Raw genomic sequence first — 18,899 nt, 5'->3', positions numbered from 1 at the left:
TATCCGATGGTAATATTGGAAAATAAAACGCTTAGGGTCACGACCAGACTAAAAAAGAAGCTGTGTTCAAGAATTAAGAAAAGCTAAACTAATAAAATCAATAATATCATTCAGATTCTGAGTTCCTAAAGGAAAGTGAGATGCCAAAACTATTCAGAAGTAAATAGCTACTAGACCCGCTCATCAATTGGAACTGAGCTTCATTGGAAACTCTGAGATTTACTATATCCTTCTCTTCTTTTTAATCCTACTCTATTTTCGGTTGCTTGGGGACAAGCAACAGTTTAAGTTTGTTGTTCTGATGAGCGGATATTTTATACACTTTTTGGCATTATTTTCATAGAGTTTTTAGTTATGTTTTGTTGGGTTTTAATATACTTTTGTAGGTTTTAGCGCAAAATTCACATTTTTGGATTCTACTTTGTGTTATTGTGTTTTCTTTTGATTTCAGATAATTTCTAGCTGGAATCGAGGAGTTTTGGCAAAGGCTGAGTCAGAGGCAAGGAAAGCATAGTAGAAGCTGTTAGATTTTGACCTTTATGCATTCAAACAATCATTTTTAGAGCTATAGAATTCCAAATTACACGTTCTCAACGATTTTAGAAATCTAACTTTTAGAGATTTCCAGAAATACATAATGGTCTATATTTTTCTTCGAAGTAGCCTGCCCATATTGGGCATTGAACGCCCAAAATACCCCTTTTTGGCGTTCAACGCCCCAAGAGGAACCAAGCCAGCGTTGAACGCCCAAAGCACCCTCTTCCTGGTGTTCAATGCCTCCCAAGGAGCACAAGGTAGCATGGATTACCCCCATAATGGGCGTTCAATGCCTATTCCTCAAACTGGACGCCAAACTCAGCCCAAGCACTCAGCCAAAGTGGGCCCAAGAGTGAATTTTTGCACCTCTAGTCTAGTCTATCATATTTCTTTATATTTCTTAGTTATTAGGTCATTATATATAGGAGGAGATCACCCATGTTAAGGATCTTATACCACTCTATTTTCGAATACCTTACTTTTTATGCAATATGAGCAACTAAACTTCCGAAGTTAGGGTTAGGAGCTCTGCTGATTCCCATGGATTAATAATATTACTGTCTCTATTTCAATACATGTCTGATTCTATTCTTTGATGCATTCTTGTTCTTCAATCTTATGAATCGGGGGTGAAACGTGTCATTCATCCTTGTTCAACATGGGTTTTGTGTGAGTCCTGACCGGATAGCATCGGGCTACAACTAGAGAGTACATTGCGAATTCCAAGAGAGTACCCGACTTTGGATATGTGACATGAAATCTCATTGGTCTTGGGTTAGTGAGGTTTCTGTGGCGCTAAGGCTAGAGTCAGAAAAGCAGCATTCTTTGATCCGGAAGATCCGACCTTGTCTGTGACATTTTGAGTTGGATCACAAAGGGGAGTGAATTGTTTAGAGCATCATCTTCGGCTATAGTGAGAAACCATGAGTTAACTTGATCAGAGGACATGAGTTAGTCACTTACGGCTGCTAATGAATGAATCATTCGTTATTGCAGTAGACAGTAAGAAAAGTTTGTCCGGAAAGAATAAGCATCTACGAAGCCTTAAGTAAATCATTATCATTGTTTTCTTTACATCAATATGCTATTTCTTTCTTTTACTATTCATTTATGCTTTCAACAAACAACCATCTTTTCTAATTTCCTAACTAAGATTAACAAGGTAGCCATTGCTTGCTCAATCAGACAATCCTCGTGAGATTCGACCCTCATTCACCTTAGGTATTACTTTGATGACCCAGTGCACTTGTCGATTCAGTTGTGCGGAGTTAAATTTTGCACACCATATTTTTGGCGCTGTTTTCGGGGATTGTTCGAGATTGACAACCTATCGGACTCTCTTGTTACTTAGATTAGGTACTTTTTACAGCTTATTTGCTCTTTTAAGGGTGCTCTTGTTTTCTTTTTCAAAAACTTTTTTTTCAAAACCTTTTCTTTTCTTTAGTAATCTTTATCTTTTGTTTGAGTCTTGTGTCAGTTTTTAAGTTTGGTGTGTTTTCGAGTCTTTCCTTTTCCAACTTTTCGAAAATTAGTGTCTTTAATTATAAAATTTTTAAGTTTGGTATCTTTTTGGCGTTTCTTGGTTTTTCTTTCCTTTAATTTTTCAAAAATTTTTCTTGGTATTCTTGTTTGTATTCGAAGTTGTTCTTGTTATTTTTCTTGTTTAATTTCAAAATTTTTAAGTTTAATGTCTTTTAGTGTTCTTCCTTTCCAAATTTTCGAAAATTGAGTCCTTTGATTTCAAAATTTTTAAATTTGGTGTCTTTTTGTGTTTGTCTTTTTAAATTTTTCAAAATTTAAAATTCAATTTTCAAATTTTCTTGTTATCTTCATTTAATTTAATTTCAAAATTTTAAGTTTGGTTTCCGTTAGTGATGATTGGATTTTTGACGGTTTAGAATTTCTCAAATAAAATCTCGTCGAAGTATAGTTTCTAAACCAAGCAATAATCCTTTCATACAAAAAGTTGTTTGTCACTAAAACAAACCCCTAAATTTATAAACCGAAGTATTCAAACCTCGGGTCATTCTCCCTAGGAATTGTAATGAAGTGTCTTGTTATTGGTTGTGAGTTATTTTGGGGTTTTAATAAGAAACATGAAAGATAAATGGCAAGAAAGTAAACTAACAACTATAAAAGGCTCTTGGCAAGGTATGAAAACTAGAAGTCCTATCCTAGTTATCCTTCTCAATTGTGATGAGAATTGTTCATTGCTACCACTTAGTTAACCCTTACTAAATAAAGGAAAGTCAAGTGGATGAATTGACTTGAGCCACAAGTCCTAGCCAACTCCCAAGGAAAGACTAGCTTTAGTGCACTCCAAACCAATTAGCAATCTCTCCAATTACCAATCAACAAAGGAATTAGATAACTCAAGTGTCACTAATTACTCTACCTAGGCCAAGAGGAACAAAATCTACACTATATCTAGAAGAGGCATTTCAACAAACACATACAAGGCAATAAAAGTAAACAACATAAATTGCAAGAATTAAAGGAATCTACAACTACAAAAACAAGAGATCAACAATAGAAAAGCAAAGAAGACACATTTAGTATGAATTACCTCTTATTGAATTGGAAGAATGTAGAAGGAACAATACTAGATCTACAAAAAAATATAAGAACAACATAAAGGAAATTACAACAAAAGAGTAGAAGAAGATGAATGTAACAACAAAGAATTGAAAGGTAGAAGTAGAAGAAAGCAAAGATTAAAACCTAGATCTAAGAACTAATCCTAATCCTAATCCTAATCCTAGAGAGAAGTGAGAGCTTCTCTCTCTAGAAACTAACTCTAACTACTAAACTATGCTAATGGTAACTAACATGTGTTTTCCTCTTCATTCCTTGGGTTAAATAGCATCAGAAATGAGTTGGATTGGGCCCACAAGGCTTTAGAATTCGCTGGCCACGTTTTGCTTTAAGTGGGTCATGTGCCACCATTGGCGCGTCCGTGTACCGTGCGCGTGTGCGCCCCTATGCGCGATGCAACTATGGCAAATCTTATATCATTTCGAAGCCCCGGATGTTAGCTTTCTAACCCAACTAGAACCGCATCATTTGGACCTCTATAGCTCAAGTTATGGTCGTTTAAGTGTGAAGAGATCGGCTTGACAACTTTCCGGTTCTTTCATTTCTTTATGAGTTCTCCAACTTTTCATGCTTTCTTTCTTCATTCCCTTGATCCAATCTTTGCCTCCTAATCCTTAAATCACTTAACAAACATATCAAGGCATCTAATGGAATCAAGGTGAATTAGATTTAGTTATTTTAAGACCTAAAAAGCATGTTTTCACTCTTAAGCACAATTAAAGGAGAATATACAAAACCATGCTATTTCATTGAATAAATGTGGGTAAAAGGTTATAAAATCCCCTAAAATCAATACAAGATAAACCCTACAAATGGGGTTTATCAGTTAGTTATCTTTTTTTATCTTGTTATCTTTTTTTAATCTTTATCTTATATTTTTATCTTTCCTTGGATTCCAAAAATCTTATCTTATGTTGTCTTAAATTCAAATTTTAAATTTCAAATTTCAAAACTTCTATCTTATCTTAAGTCAAATTTAATTTTTAATTTCAAATTTTAAAATAAAAAAATTCAAAATTTAAATTTCAAATTTAAATTTTCAAAATCCAAAATTTTCTAAATTCAAATCTTTTTCAAAAATTTAGATTTCAAATCTTTCAAAATCTTTTCAAATCTTATCTAATTGACTTTTTCTTTCCGATTTTAAATTTCAAAATCTTTCTTTGACTTTCTCTTTTTGAATTTCAAATAAATTTTTTCAAAATCAAATCTTTTTCAAATCTCCTATCTCATTTTATTTTCAAATCTTTCTTCATTAATTACTTCTTTGTTTCATTTTAATTTTAAAAGTTTGATTCCTTCTGATTCTTCTCTCTCTTCTATTTTTTGAAAATCTCTAACCCTTTTCTCTCTCTTATTTTTTGAAAATTTTCTTCTTCTTTCCCTCTCTATTTTCGAAAGTACAATTTAATTAAAAGACATATTCTTTTCTTTTCCTCTTGACCTATTTCTCTTTAACAAAGGACCTCTATACTCTGACATAGAGAATTCTTTCTTCTTCTCTTTTTGCTTTCTTTTTTCTTGTTTATGAACAGGAGTGGGGATAAAGAACTTCTCTTTGATCCAGATCCTGAGCCTGAAAGGACTTTAAAGAGGCGTTTACAACAAACTAGAGCACAACACTCCGGAAAAAATCTCACAGAGCTTTTCGAATAAGAAGTTGAAAATTCAGAGATGGCAGCCAATCCTAATGATGGAGGTGACACAAGGAAGGTCCTTGGTGACTTCAGTGCCCCTACTTCTGACTTCTATGGGAGTAGCATCTCCATACCTATCATTGGTGCAAACAACTTTGAGATAAAGGCTCAACTGGTCACGCTAGTTTAATAAAACTGCCAGTTTTATGGACTTCCACAAGAAGATCCCAACAGATTCATCTCTAATTTCTTGTAGATCTATGATACTGTCAAGACCAATGGAGTGGATCTTGAGGTTTACAAGCTTATGCTTTTCCCCTTTGCTATAAGGGACAGAGCTAGGCTTTGGCTGGATTCTCAGCCTAAGGAAAGCCTAGACTCTTGGGAGAAGGTTGTCAATGCATTCATGACTAAGTTTTTTCCACCTCAGAAGCTGAGCAAGCTTAGAGTGAAAGTCCAAACCTTCAGACAGAAGGAGAGTGAATCCTTCTATGAATCCTGGGAGAGGTACAAGCAACTGATCAGAAGGTGCCCTTCTAATATGATCTCAGACTAGACCATACTAGATATTTTCTATGATGGCCTCTATGAATTATCCAAGATGTCATTAGACCCTCTGTAGGTGGATCACTCGGCTTGAAAAAAAAATGCCTGAAGAGGCACAAGAACTCATTGACGTAGTTGCTAACAACCAATACATGTACTCTTCTAAGAGAAACCCTGTGAACAATGGAGCTACTCAGAAGAGAGGAGTCATGGAGGTAAACACTCTGAATGCCATATTAGCCCAGAACAGATTCTAACCTAACAAGTTAACATGATTTTTCAGCATTTGACTGGAATGTAAGTTGCAACTGGCAGCACTTAAGAAGCCTCCTGTGAAGGAGATGCCTATAATCCAGATCAACCCATGATGGAAAAGGTTAACTATATGGGAAATTTTTCAAGGAATCCTGGTCTAAAGAAAACTACCTCAGAAGATGTCAGACCCCAGAAGCTTCCTAATTCTCTGTACCATAGGGACAGTCACCTTTGAGAAGGCCTTGTGTGACCTTGGTTTAATCATCAACCTCATGCCTCTTTCTGTAATGAGGAAGCTGGGAATCCTAGAGGTGCAAGCTGCTAAGTGATGTAAAGAAAACGATCCGACACAAAACTCACCGGCAAGTATACCGGGTCGCATCAAGTAATAAAACTCACGGGAGTGAGGTCGATCCTACAGGGATTGAAGGATTGAGCAATTTTAGTTTAGTGGTTGATTTAGTCAAGCAAACAGAAGTTGATTTGGGTGAATTTGTGTTCAACAAGAATTAAATTGCATAGAATGTAAAAGGGAATGGGTAATTTGTAGAAAATTAAAGAGAACAGAAAATAAAGTGCTGAATCTTAAAGAACAAGAAATTAAATGGCAGAAACTTAAAGTGCAAGAAATGTAAATTGCAGAAACTTAAAGTGCAAGGAATATAAATGGATTGAATTATAAAGGGAATTGGGAGTGTGATTTGCAGAAATTAAACAAAGAACAGTAAAATTCAACAAACAGAAATGTAAAAGATGGATTCAATTAAACCGGATCTTAAATGAAAATGAAAATAAGCTTGGTGAAGCAATGAAACAAGGAAATTGAAATTGAAAGATGTAGATCTCAAGACTCAGGAGACTAGATAGCCAAGTCTAGACCTCACTGCCTTCCTAGATCCAAATTTAGAATTCAATTGAAGAAAGATTAAAGATCAAACAGAAGAATAAGAAAAACCAAATTCAATTTCCAAAAGTTGCGGTAAAGTGAGACAGAGAGATCTCAAGGTGAGATTGAGACAGAATTTCCTCAATTCTTCAACACCCAAGACTCAAGACAAGTGTAAATCAAATTGAAAACAAGAAAACTAAGAGGAAGAGAATTCAATTCTCCTTCCCCAAGACTCAGAGTCTCCAAATAACTCAAAAAAACAAAAGCTCTCCAAAACTACCCAGCAAAAATTAAAAGAAAAGCTCTCCAAAACTACCCAGCAAAATTAAAAGAAAAGCTCCCAAAAACTGCCCAGCAAAATTAAAAGAAAAGCTCTCTCGAAAACTTAAATTCTCAACTATTTATACACTCTCTTCAAATAGTCTTCAAGCCTTGAATTGGGTTGACAATAGCCTCTGTTGATTGCTCTTGGTATTGGGGAGAAACCCACTTGTGAACCGGGCCATGAACCATAAAAGTTTGAGTCAAAGTTTGAGACAAACTTTGACTCAAGCTTTTTGTTGCAGATTGCTTCTTGTGCTGCTATCCACGTTTGAGCTCAAGTTGGACCTCAAACTTGGACTCAAACGTGGCTCCTCCCTTGCAATTTTTTTGGCCAACGTTTGGCCCAATGTTTGAGGCAAACATTGGCGCAAACGTTGGCTTGTTCAAGGCTTCAAACAGAGTACCCTTCCTTGCTAGATTGGCACCAACGTTTGACTCAAAGTTTGAGGCAAACGTTGGCGCAAGCTTTTTGCTCCCTGGATCTTCTTGTTGTGGCGCCAACGTTTGACTCAAAGTTTGAGGCAAACGTTGGCGCAAGCTTTTGGCCTCCAGGGTGTCTCTTCTCTTGCTCTTATGGTGCCAACGTTTGACCTCAAGTTTGAGGCAAACGCTGGCGCAAACTTTTGATGCCTCCAGGGTAAAATCAAGCTCTTCCTCACGTTTGAGTTAAAGTTTGAGGCAAACTTTAGCTCAAGCTTTTTGTCCTCTTTTGCTCTTTGCCATTCCCTCTTTCTTCAACCTTCTTCAAAACTTTTTTCACCTATCATCAATCAATCAAAATCATCAAAGCTATGCTCCAAATCATGAGATTATTTCTCTTTCATAATATATGACAATTATAGCACAAAATCTCATGAAAATGCATCAATTTATCCATGATTGATTGAATCAAAGGAAACATGAAATTCTACCTAATTGGCTTACTTATGGCTCAAGAAAGTGCATAAAATCTATTGAAAACAAAGAAAAAGACTATTGAAACTAGGCTAAGATGACTTGTCATCACAACACCAAACTTAAAACTTGCTTGTCCCCAAGCAAGAAAAGAATTTATTGAGAAGAAAGAATGAAAATGAAAGAGAATGTTCATGCAAGTAGAGTATTATTGGTAGCTCATGGGGTTGTATGCAGATATGTAACTACTCACTTCTTATTTGACATTTAGGCCTAGAAAGTCTCCTCCAAGTATCAAGCAACACACTGCTATGATCTCTCATTATTCCTTTGTCCTTGGTTACTATTTTTTTTTTTCTATAGGCTTTAGTTCAGTGTCATGTGTAACAAGCTCTTTTCTTTATTTATGCTTGACACATTATTCACTATAGACACTTGGCTCACATTCCTTCTTAGAATATTGATGCCCAGCACCTCTTTGGGTTACTAAATGCCTTGTAGTTAGGTTGCTCTTGATAGTGGACTTTCAGTTGATAATTCCGGGTTAGTTAACCCAAGTTACCAAGTGTTGATGCACTCCAAAGAACTTAATAATCCAAGCAGATCCTAGTACAAAGACACCACATGCATATATTCCAAGGTTCAAGCTATTGGTGTCTAGCTTTATTCCTTCCTTCTTTTGTTCTTGCTGCTACTTTTAGCTTTTCTCATTCCTTCTTGTTTTTCTTTTCTTTTCAACCAAGGACTTTTATTTGATTGAGATTCATAGACAGTGAGCTACTTTCTACTTAAAAGGAGAATAGTCTAGTCCTTTTATTCACTAAAAGTGAGCTACCACACAATCATACATGCCACCACTTACTATTATTTGACTTCCAGCTTGCAATGAACCATCTTACTTCATGTTTCAAACATTTCTTTTATTGAATTAAAAAGACTTAGAGGACAAGGCACGCATTCAGTTAAGTGAATGTAAACACACAAGCACATACTTAGACTAGCCTACTTATTGCAAAGAATATTCAAGATGCATAACTACTAAACTAATAGTTACTGTTAAGATGGGCATATTCAAACTTCCAATTTAGAGTAATTCAATGCTGATGGTGTTAAGTGACAATACAACCTCTTGGTGGCTTCTTCTTCTTACTCTCAGCTAATGGTGTGTAGCCCTCCCAAGAGAGTGATTGAATTCCTGCAGAGTTAATGGAAGTTGCTTGTTTCTCAAGCCCTTAGGTAATTGGTTAGTGTGCAAGACTTTCTTGTAGGCTTTTGAACTTACTTTGGTGTGTGAACACCAAACTTAGTCCCTTGCCACTGCCTCTGATGCATCAAGTTAACCACATGTGAAATCCTTGTGTCTTTGCTAAAGGCAATAAAACTAAAAACTAGAAACAGACAATGATTAAATGATTCATCTGATTGCTTGGAGCTAGCAACCCTTTATGCAGAAGGTGAGAATGTGTTTTTAAATGAGATTTTGGTGGAACACCAAACTTAGAATCCTTCATTCTCCCTTAAATTGTTTTGGTGTGCAACACCAAACTTAGCTTCTTGCAATACAGGTGAATCTACTTAACCTTTTTATTGAACTAGCTATGAAAAAAAATTACCTCAAGTTGGGTTGCCTCCCAACAAGCGCTCTTTTAATGTCACTAGCTTGACATCCTTCATTCTTTGATCATGGAGGTTGAAAATCATAGTGCCTCAGCTTTTCTCCTCTTACTGTGAACTTCCTTCCAGTCTCCTCTTTGATGATCTCTAGGTGTTCAAGTGAAAGGACTCGGTTCACAGTGTAGTATTCAGATAATTGTGGAGACACCTTCATTGGTTGGGTGTTTAACACCACTTTATCCGCTGGTGAAAAGCCTTCAGTAGGGATTTTCTTGTTTCTCCACCCTCTTGGCCTTTTCTTCTTTTCTTTCTCAAGAGATACTCCCTGCCTTGGTGGTTCTTTATCTAGGATGTTGAATGTCTCATCTGGGGGTTTTGGATCTAGTTCCTCCTTGATTTCTTTGGTTTTTTACACCATCTCTACTGCTTTCAAGCATGGATTTAGAAATCTTGGAGTTAACTCATTGACTGCCTCCTTCAAACTTTGATATCTGGCCTTATCCTTCATAAAATCTTCTTCTTGAATGGGCTCATGCAAGGTTTTAAAAACATGGAATGCTAGATGCTCATCATGCACTCTCAGCAACAATTCCCCTTTTTCAACATCTATCAATGCTCTGCCCGTAGCTAGAAAAGGCCTCCCTAGGATGATGGGAGTGTTAGGGTCCTCTTCTATATCTGAGATAACAAAGTCAGCAGGGAGAAAAAATTTTCCCACTTTTACCAACACATTCTCTACAACTCCCAGTGCTTGCTTATTGGATTTGTCAGCCATTTGGAGAACTATTCGTGTGGACTTCAGCTCAGAAATTTTAAGTTTCCTCATTAGAGACAAAGGCATCAAGTTTATGCTTGCACCGAGGTCACAGAATGACTTCTCAATTGTTATGTTTCCTATGGTGCAAGGTATGCAAAAACTCCCAGGATCATCTTTCTTCTCTGGCAACTCTCTTTGGAGGATAGCACTACATTCCTTTGTCATATCAACAATCTGTCCTTCCTTCAGGGATTTTTTCTTTGTCAGCACTTCCTTCATGAAGTTGGCATATAGTGACATCTGTTCAAGTTCTTCTAAGAAAGGAATATTGATGCTGAGTGTCTTGAATATGTCCAGGAATTTTGAGTATTGCTTATCCTCATTTTCTTTTTTAAACCTCTGAGGGTATGGAAGTTTGGGGACACAAGGATTCACTCCTTCCCTCTTCTCTTGTAGTTGTGATTCAAGGATGTTCTTGTATCCCTTTGAAATTTGTGCATTTTTGGTTTCTTGATCCTCTTTACTTTTCCCCTCTGTTTCTTCTTGTGGAACTTCTCTGTTGTGTTTGTCCTGATTGATGGCTTCCTTCTTCATAGTCTTCTCACTTCCCACTGTGATTGCTTTGCACTCCTCCCATTTTGTGGCTTTTCCTTTGTCCCTTGGGTGTTCTTCAGTGACATTGGGGAAGGCATTTTCTCTTTTCTCATCCATTTCTAAAATTTGCTTAGCCATTTGCCCCATGTGTCTCTCAAGGTTTCTGATTGAGGCCTCTTGGTTTTTGAATGCCAGGGCCTGATCTTTCCTTGCAGCTTCTTGATCTTGTCTTGCCATCTCTTGATTTTTCATGAGTTTCTCCATCATTTTCTCTAGACTTGAGATTCTTTGAGAGTTTGGATTTGGTTGTGGTTGTGTGAAATGAGATGATTGTTGTTGGAAGTTGTTTGAATTAATTGTGGGGGTACTTTGTGGGTGGGATGTGGATGTGGAAAAGTTATTCTGGTAGTTTTGTGAGTTGTTATGGGGTTGGTGGTATGTGTTTTGTGGGTTTTTAAACTGGTTAGTATTATTGGATGAATGGCTTTGGTTGTTTGTGTTGCTACTGCTGCTATAGTTGAAGTCCCTTTGTCCTTGATTCTGGTGCTCACCCCACTTTGAATTAGAATGAGTCTTCCAGGGTGTCTTGTGTGCATCACCATGAAAATTGTGTTGAGATGAACTTGAAGTGTTATTCATGCATTGCACCTGCTCAGGGCTTTGTTGCTCATAATTGAATGTCCCAAAACTTTCTTCAGATTGCTTCCACCCATGTGAGGTTTGAGATTGGCTTTGTGTATTCACTGCAGCAAGTTGCAGTCCATCAATTTTTTTAGCCATCTGCTCAAATTGTTGCTGAATTTGTTGATGCATCACTTTGAAGATGGTATCCACACCTTCCAGCTCCAATACACCCCTTCTTTGGGCTGGTTGGCATTGTCTTTGATGAGCAAAAAAGTATTGATTGTTTGCCACCATCTCTATGAGGTTTTAGGCTTCCTCTACTGTCTTCATTAGCTGCAATGAGCCTCCTGCTGAATGATCTAATGCTTCCTGAGCTTTCTGGGTCAACCCTTCATAGAAGTTTTGGAGTCTATCCCACTCACTAAATATTTCTGAGGGACATTTTCTGATTAAGGCCTTGTATCTCTCCCAGGCATCATACAGTGACTCTCCATCTATTTGAATGAATGTTTGCACCTCTGTTTTCAGCTTGATGACACTCTGAGGTGGGTAGAACTTGGCTAGGAATTTGCTTACCAATTCATCCCAATTGTTGATACTCTCTTTGGGAAAGGTTTCCAGCCATTGAGTAGCATTGCCCCTCAAAGAAAATGGGAACAGAAGTAATTTGTAAATGTCAGGATGAACCCCATTTGTCTTGACCGTTTCACAAATCCTTAAGAAAACAGACAAATGTTGGTTGGGGTCTTCAAGAGGGCCACCTCCATAAGCACAATTATTCTGCACCAAGGTGATTAGTTGAGGCTTCAACTCAAAGTCATTTGCCTGAACATTTGGGGTGAGGATGCTGCTCCCATAATGTCTTGGATTCGGGATAGTGTAAGAGGCCAACACCCTTCTTGCAGGCTGGGTATTGTTCCTCACTCCCTCTTCACGCACCTCAGCCTCCATGACTTGTAAAAATCACAAACAAACCAAATGAAACATGAACATTCTAATGCTAGAATGTGGTTAGAGAGTTAGGTGACACAATGTGTCAAACATTTAATGTGCTTAGTAAAAAAATAAAGAAAAAGTGCTTGATCTAGACCATCACTTCACTTAATCATTGTCAATCTAATCAATCCCCGGCAACGGCGCCAAAAACTTGATGTGCGGAAAATAATCCGACACAAAACTCACCGGCAAGTATACCGGGTCGCATCAAGTAATAAAACTCACGGGAGTGAGGTCGATCCCACAGGGATTGAAGGATTGAGCAATTTTAGTTTAATGGTTGATTTAGTCAAGCAAATAGAAGTTGATTTGGGTGAATTTGTGTTCGACAAGAATTAAATTGCATAGAATGTAAAAGGGAATAGGTAATTTGCAGAAAATTAAAGAGAACAGAAAATAAAGTGCTGAATCTTAAAGAACAAGAAATTAAATGGCAGAAACTTAAAGTGCAAGAAATGTAAATTGCAGAAACTTAAAGTGAAGGAATATAAATGGCTTGAATTATAAAGGGAATTGGGAGTGTGATTTGCAGAAATTAAACAAAGAACAGTAAAATTCAACAAACAGAAATGTAAAAGATGGATTCAATTAAACCGGATCTTAAATGAAAATGAAAATAAGCTTGGTGAAGCAATGAAACAAGGAAATTGAAATTGAATGATGTAGATCTCAAGACTCAGGAGACTAGATAGCCAAGTCTAGACCTCACTGCCTTCCTAGATCCAAATTTAGAATTCAATTGAAGAAAGATTAAAGATCAAACAGAAGAATAAGAAAAACCAAATTCAATTTCCAAAAGTTGCGGTAAAGTGAGACAGAGAGATCTCAAGGTGAGATTGAGACAGAATTTCCTCAATTCTTCAACACCCAAGACTCAAGACAAGTGTAAATCAAATTGAAAACAAGAAAACTAAGAGGAAGAGAATTCAATTCTCCTTCCCCAAGACTCAGAGTCTCCAAATAACTCAAAAAAACAAAAGCTCTCCAAAACTACCCAGCAAAAATTAAAAGAAAAGCTCTCCAAAACTACCCAGCAAAATTAAAAGAAAAGCTCCCCAAAATTGCCCAGCAAAATTAAAAGAAAAGCTCTCTCGAAAATTTAAATTCTCAACTATTTATACACTCTCTTCAAATGGTCTTCAAGCCTTGAATTGGGTTGACAATAGCCTCTGTTGATTGCTCTTGGTATTGGGGAGAAACCCACTTGTGAACCAGGCCATCAACCATAAAAGTTTGAGTCAAAGTTTGAGGCAAACTTTGACTCAAGCTTTTTGTTGCAGATTGCTTCTTGTGCTGCTATCCACGTTTGAGCTCAAGTTGGACCTCAAACTTGGACTCAAACGTGGCTCCTCCCTTACAATTTTTTTGGCCAACGTTTGGCCCAATGTTTGAGGCAAACGTTGGCGCAAACGTTGGCTTGTTCAAGGCTTTAAACAGAGTACCCTTCCTTGCTAGATTGGCGTCAACGTTTGACTCAAAGTTTGAGGCAAACGTTGGTGCAAGCTTTTTGCTCCCTGGATCTTCTTGTTGTGGCACCAACGTTTGACTCAAAGTTTGAGGCAAATGTTGGCGCAAGCTTTTGGCCTCCAGGGTGTCTCTTCTCTTGCTCTTATGGTGCCAACATTTGACCTCAAGTTTGAGGCAAACGTTGGTGCAAACTTTTGATGCCTCCAGGGTAAAATCAAGCTCTTCCTCACGTTTCAGTTAAAGTTTGAGGCAAACTTTAGCTCAAGCTCTTTGTCCTCTTTTGCTCTTTGCCATTCCCTCTTTCTTCAACCTTCTTCAAAACTTTTTCACCTATCATCAATCAATCAAAAGCATCAAAGCTATGCTCCAAATCATGAGATTATTTCTCTTTCATAATATATGACAATTATAGCACAAAATCTCATGAAAATGCATCAATTTATCCATGATTGATTGAATCAAAGGAAACATGAAATTCTATCCAATTGACTTACTCATGGCTCAAGAAAGTGCAAAAAATCTATTGAAAACAAAGAAAAAGACTAGTGAAACTAGGCTAAGATGACTTGTCATCACTAAGATCTCATTGGAGATGGCAGACAAGTCACTGAAAAAGGCATATGGCATGGTGAAGGATGTCCTAGTGAATGTTGAAGACCTTTATTTTCCAGCTGATTTTGTTATCCTTCACATTGGGTAGGACAGGGATGAGTCCATCATCCTTGGAAGACCATTCTTTGCCACTGGGAGAGCCATGATTGGTGTAGAAAAAGGAGAATTAGTCCTTTAACTGAATGAGGACTATCTTGTGTTCAAGGTTCATAAATCTCACTCTACATCAGTTGGGATTCCAAGAGAGTACCTGCGCTGACTTTGGATATGCGACATGAAATCCTGTTAGTCGTGGGTTACTGAGGTCTCTGTGGCGTTAAGGCTAGAGTCAGAAAAGCAGCATTCTGTGATCCGAAAGATCCGACCTTGTCTGTGGCGTTTTGAGTCGGATTACAAAGGGGAGTGGATTGCTTAGGGCTTCATCTTCGGCTATAATGAGAAACCATGAGTTAACTTGATGAGGGGACATAAGTTGCTCGAATATGGTGGATTGCTATGGTTTAGAAGAGATTGACTTGATGAGAGGGCATGAGTTAGTCACTTATGGTTACCATTAAAAGAATCATTCGTTATTGAAGTAGACAGTAAGAAAAGTTAGTCTGGAAAGAATAAGCATCTTCGAAGCCTTAACTAAATTATTGTCATTGTTTTTTTTACTATTTGTTTGTGCTTTCAACAAACAACCATCTTTTTTAATCGCCTGACTAAGATTATCAAGGTAGCCATTGCTTGCTCAATCTGACAATCCTCGTGGGATTCGATGCTCAATCACCTGAGGTATTACTTGGACGACCTGATGCACTTGCCGGTTCAGTTGTGTGGAGTTAAATTTTGCGCACCACCCCTCATGGTGAACTTTCTTCCTGTGCTCTCATGGATCAGTTCAACATGTTCCAAAGACAGGATCTTGTTCACAGTATTTGGAATGATTGGACTTTTAGTGAAGACAACTAGCATGCCAGGTGAGATGTCTTCAGTCGGAATCTTCTTGTTCTCCAGCCCTTAGGTACCTTCTTCTTGGTGCCTCTTTCCTCAGTAGCTGGTGATGGATACCCAAAACCAAACTTAGGTTTGATGTCTAGGGGGTTCTAAAAGACTTTGCACTTAGAGAAAGGGCTGGAACACTAAGTGTTGCATAGTGGTACTTCCTCTATCTGATGGAGAGTGGGGTGGGGATCTTAAATAGGATGTGATCTTAAAAACACTAGCTCTCCTTTTTCCACATCAATCAAGGCCTTTGTAGTAGCTAGGAAAGGACTTCCAAGGATGATGGAGTTATCTCTGTCTTCTCTAGTGTCAATTATCACGAAGTCCGCCAGGAGGTAAAGGTCTTCAACCTTCACAAGGGTGTTTTTCACCATGCCATATGCCCTTTTCAGGGACTTGTCTACCATCTCCAATGAGCAAGTTGCTCATCATCAGGCTCCTGTTGCATGCTTGGAGGATGTTGTTCTTTAGGCTCCTCCATCTTCATAGGGGCATGCATAATGACGCTCTTGGGCTCCTTCTGAGCTTCGATTTCCTTCAGTTCCTCAGTAGCAGGTGCCTCCTTGGGTTCGGCCTCAGCTTCCATAGTGAGGGCCTTGCACTCTTCCTTTGGATTCACTTCCGTGTTGCTTGGAAGAGTGTTGGAGGAGATCTCTGGTATCCTCTTGCTCAGCTGACCTACCTGTATCTCCATATCTCGAATGGAACTCCTAGTTTCTGCCATGAAACTGTGCTCAGCCTTGGAGAGGTTAGAGACTATAGTAGCTAGGTCAGAGAGGCTCTATGTGGAAGTCTTTATCTACTACTGAGAGGGTTGGAATGGCCTATTATTGAACCAGTTCTGGTTCGTTCCACCCTGATTGTTGTTGAAGCCTTGTTGAGGCTTCTGCTACTCTTTTCACCCAAAGTTGGGGTGGTTCCTCCATCCCTGATTGAAAGTATTCAAATAGAGATTATTGTTGGAGTTTCTAGAGGAGTTTTTCATGTAATTCACCTCCTCCATTGTGGTCCATGCAGTGTCCTCAGCGTCCACTTCATACAGTGCCTCTAGAGAGTAAGTAGTTGAGCTCTGTGCTCTATGCAAGTGCTGAGAGATCATATTGATTTGCTGGGGCATGAGCTTATTCTGAGCCAGAATGGCATCCAAGGTGTCCACTTTTATGACTCCTCTCTTCTAAGCTGCCCTATTATTCACAGGGTTCATCTCAGAAGTGTACATATACTGGTTATTAGCAACCATGTCTATGAGCTCCTATGCCTCCTCAGGCATGTGAAGTGAGCCACCAGTAGAGTGGTCCAATGAGAATGTGGATATCTCAGAGAGGCCATCATAAAAGATCTCTAATATGGTCCACTCTGAGATCATGTTAGGAGGGCATCTTCTGATCAGCTGCTTGTACCTCTCCTAAGCTTCATAGAGGAATTCTCCCTCTTTCTGTCTGAAACTATGGACTTCTACCCTAAGCTTGCTCAACTTCTAAGGTGGAAATAACTTGGTCAAAAATCTATTGACCACCTTTTCCCAAGTGTCCAGGCTCTCCTTAGACTAAGAACCCAGCCATAGTCTTGCTCTGTCTCTTACAGCAAAGGAAAAAAGCATGAGCTTTTAAACCTCTAGATTTACTCCATTAGTTTTGACAGTGTCACGGATCTACAGGAAGTCAGAGATGAATTTGTTGGGGTCCTCCTACGGGAGTCCATGAAACTGGCAATTCTGTCGTACTAGAGTGACCAGTTGAGGCTTAAACTCAAAGTTGTTTTCACCAATGGTAGGTATGGAGATGCTGCATCCATAAAAGTCAGATGTGAGTGCAGTATAAGATCCAAGGACCTTTCTTGTGTCTCCGCCAGTGTCTAGATTGGATGCCATAGATGTATCTTCAGCTTCTTGTTCAAGAGCTTCTGCGAGATTTCCTCTGGTTCTGCTAGCCTGAGCTTATTGCAGATGCCTCTTTAAGAATATCTCAGGTTCAGGATCAGGATCAAGAAGGGTTTCTCTATCCATGTCCATGCTCATAAATAAAAAGAAAGAAACCAAGAAGAGTAAAAGAAAGGAGTCTCTATGTTAGAGTATAGAGGAATCTTTGTTAAAAAAACTAACAAAGAAATCAAGTAAGATAAAGTAGGGGAATTCGAAAACAGAGGTGTCCTTTAGTGCTAAAAATTTTCGAAAAATAAAGAGATAAAGAAGTGAGAAATTTCGGAAAAGAAGAAAGAGAAAGAAGAATTAAAGAAACACCAAACTTTTTAAAATAAAATAAACAATGAACTAACAAGAATTAAAAAGATGAAAGATTTGAATTTGAAGAATTTTGAAATTTAAAAAAGGAAAGTCAAATAAAGATTTTGAAATTCAAAAAATTAGAAAAAGACAAGGGAGAGTGAAATAGGATAAGACAAGATTTTTTTTTAAAAAATTTGAAGATTTTAAAATCTAAATTTTGAAGAAAGAAGAAGTAACCAAATACTAAACTTTTAAAATTTAAAATTAAATTAAAGATAAGATAACAAAATTTTGAAAATCAAAGAAAAAGATAAGTTAAAGAGTTAAAGATAGAAAAGATAATCAAGAAGAATAAATTAAATAAAAAGATTACTAACGGGACACTAAACATAAAATTTTTAAGTCAAAAGAGAAAAGATTTAAGTTTTTTCAAAAATTTAAAAGTTTTTTTAATTCTAAAAAGAAAAGAAAAACACTAGACGGACACCAAATTTAAAGATTTTGAAATCAAATAACACAATTTTTGAAAAAAAGTAGAGAAGGAAATACTAAAAGACACCAAACTTAAAAGCATTAAAATCAAACAAGAGAAAAACACCCAAAAATTTCAAACGCAAAGAAAGAAATAAAAGGTAAAACAAGATAGAAATCAAAAGTTCAAGAAAGCAAATAAGAAAAATTTTCGAAAATCAAGGAGAAAGAAAAATAATTGACCAAGACTACCAAAAAACAACAAACCTAAAAACTTTGACACAAAATTCGAAAGAAAGAAAAGTAAAAGGACTAAAAACGAATTTTTGAAAAAAACTTTAAGAAAAGAAAACAAAGAAGGTTTGAAAATTTAACAAGAATAACAATTAAAAACAAAAACTAGCAAAAAGTACTTGATCTAAGCAACAAGACAACCGGTAGTTGTCAATCTTGAACAATCCACGGCAACGGCGCTAAAAACATGGAGCACAAAATTGAACTCGCACAACTTCACCGGCAAGTGCACCAGTTCATCCAAGTAATACCTCAGGTGAGTGAGGGTCGATCCCACGAGAATTGTTGGATTGAGAAAGCAGTGGTTATCCTGCAGATCTTAGTGTATGCGCATTGTAATACCCGGTCTAACTGAAATTAATTAAATAATGAGTTAAGTATGAGCGAATATGGTTGGAAGATTTGGCAATTGGAATTTGATGATTTAAATATGATATTTGGATTCAGTGAATTTTTTCGAGTCGAAAGATATAGTTTTCTGCGTAAAAGCGCGCAGTGGAATTTTGAACGGCAGTACCGGCTGAGACCTGTCTGATACTGCAGCTGAAAAAATTGATTATGAGTAAATAAGATTAAGAAATG

General features: G+C 37.4%; 1 non-coding gene across 1 annotated transcript; it reads left to right on the top strand.

Moving 5' to 3' along the window:
• Positions 1-16,692: 16,692 nt before the first annotated feature.
• On the top strand, positions 16,693-16,796 carry LOC112713288 (small nucleolar RNA R71). Its single transcript, XR_003158262.1, has one exon. It is a non-coding gene; the product is annotated as a small nucleolar RNA R71 (small nucleolar RNA).
• Positions 16,797-18,899: the final 2,103 nt, after the last annotated feature.

This window comes from Arachis hypogaea, chromosome 9 (assembly GCF_003086295.3).
Source record: "Arachis hypogaea cultivar Tifrunner chromosome 9, arahy.Tifrunner.gnm2.J5K5, whole genome shotgun sequence".
NCBI classification, from domain to species: domain Eukaryota; kingdom Viridiplantae; phylum Streptophyta; class Magnoliopsida; order Fabales; family Fabaceae; genus Arachis; species Arachis hypogaea.
This window is presented reverse-complemented; position numbering and strand designations above follow the sequence as displayed.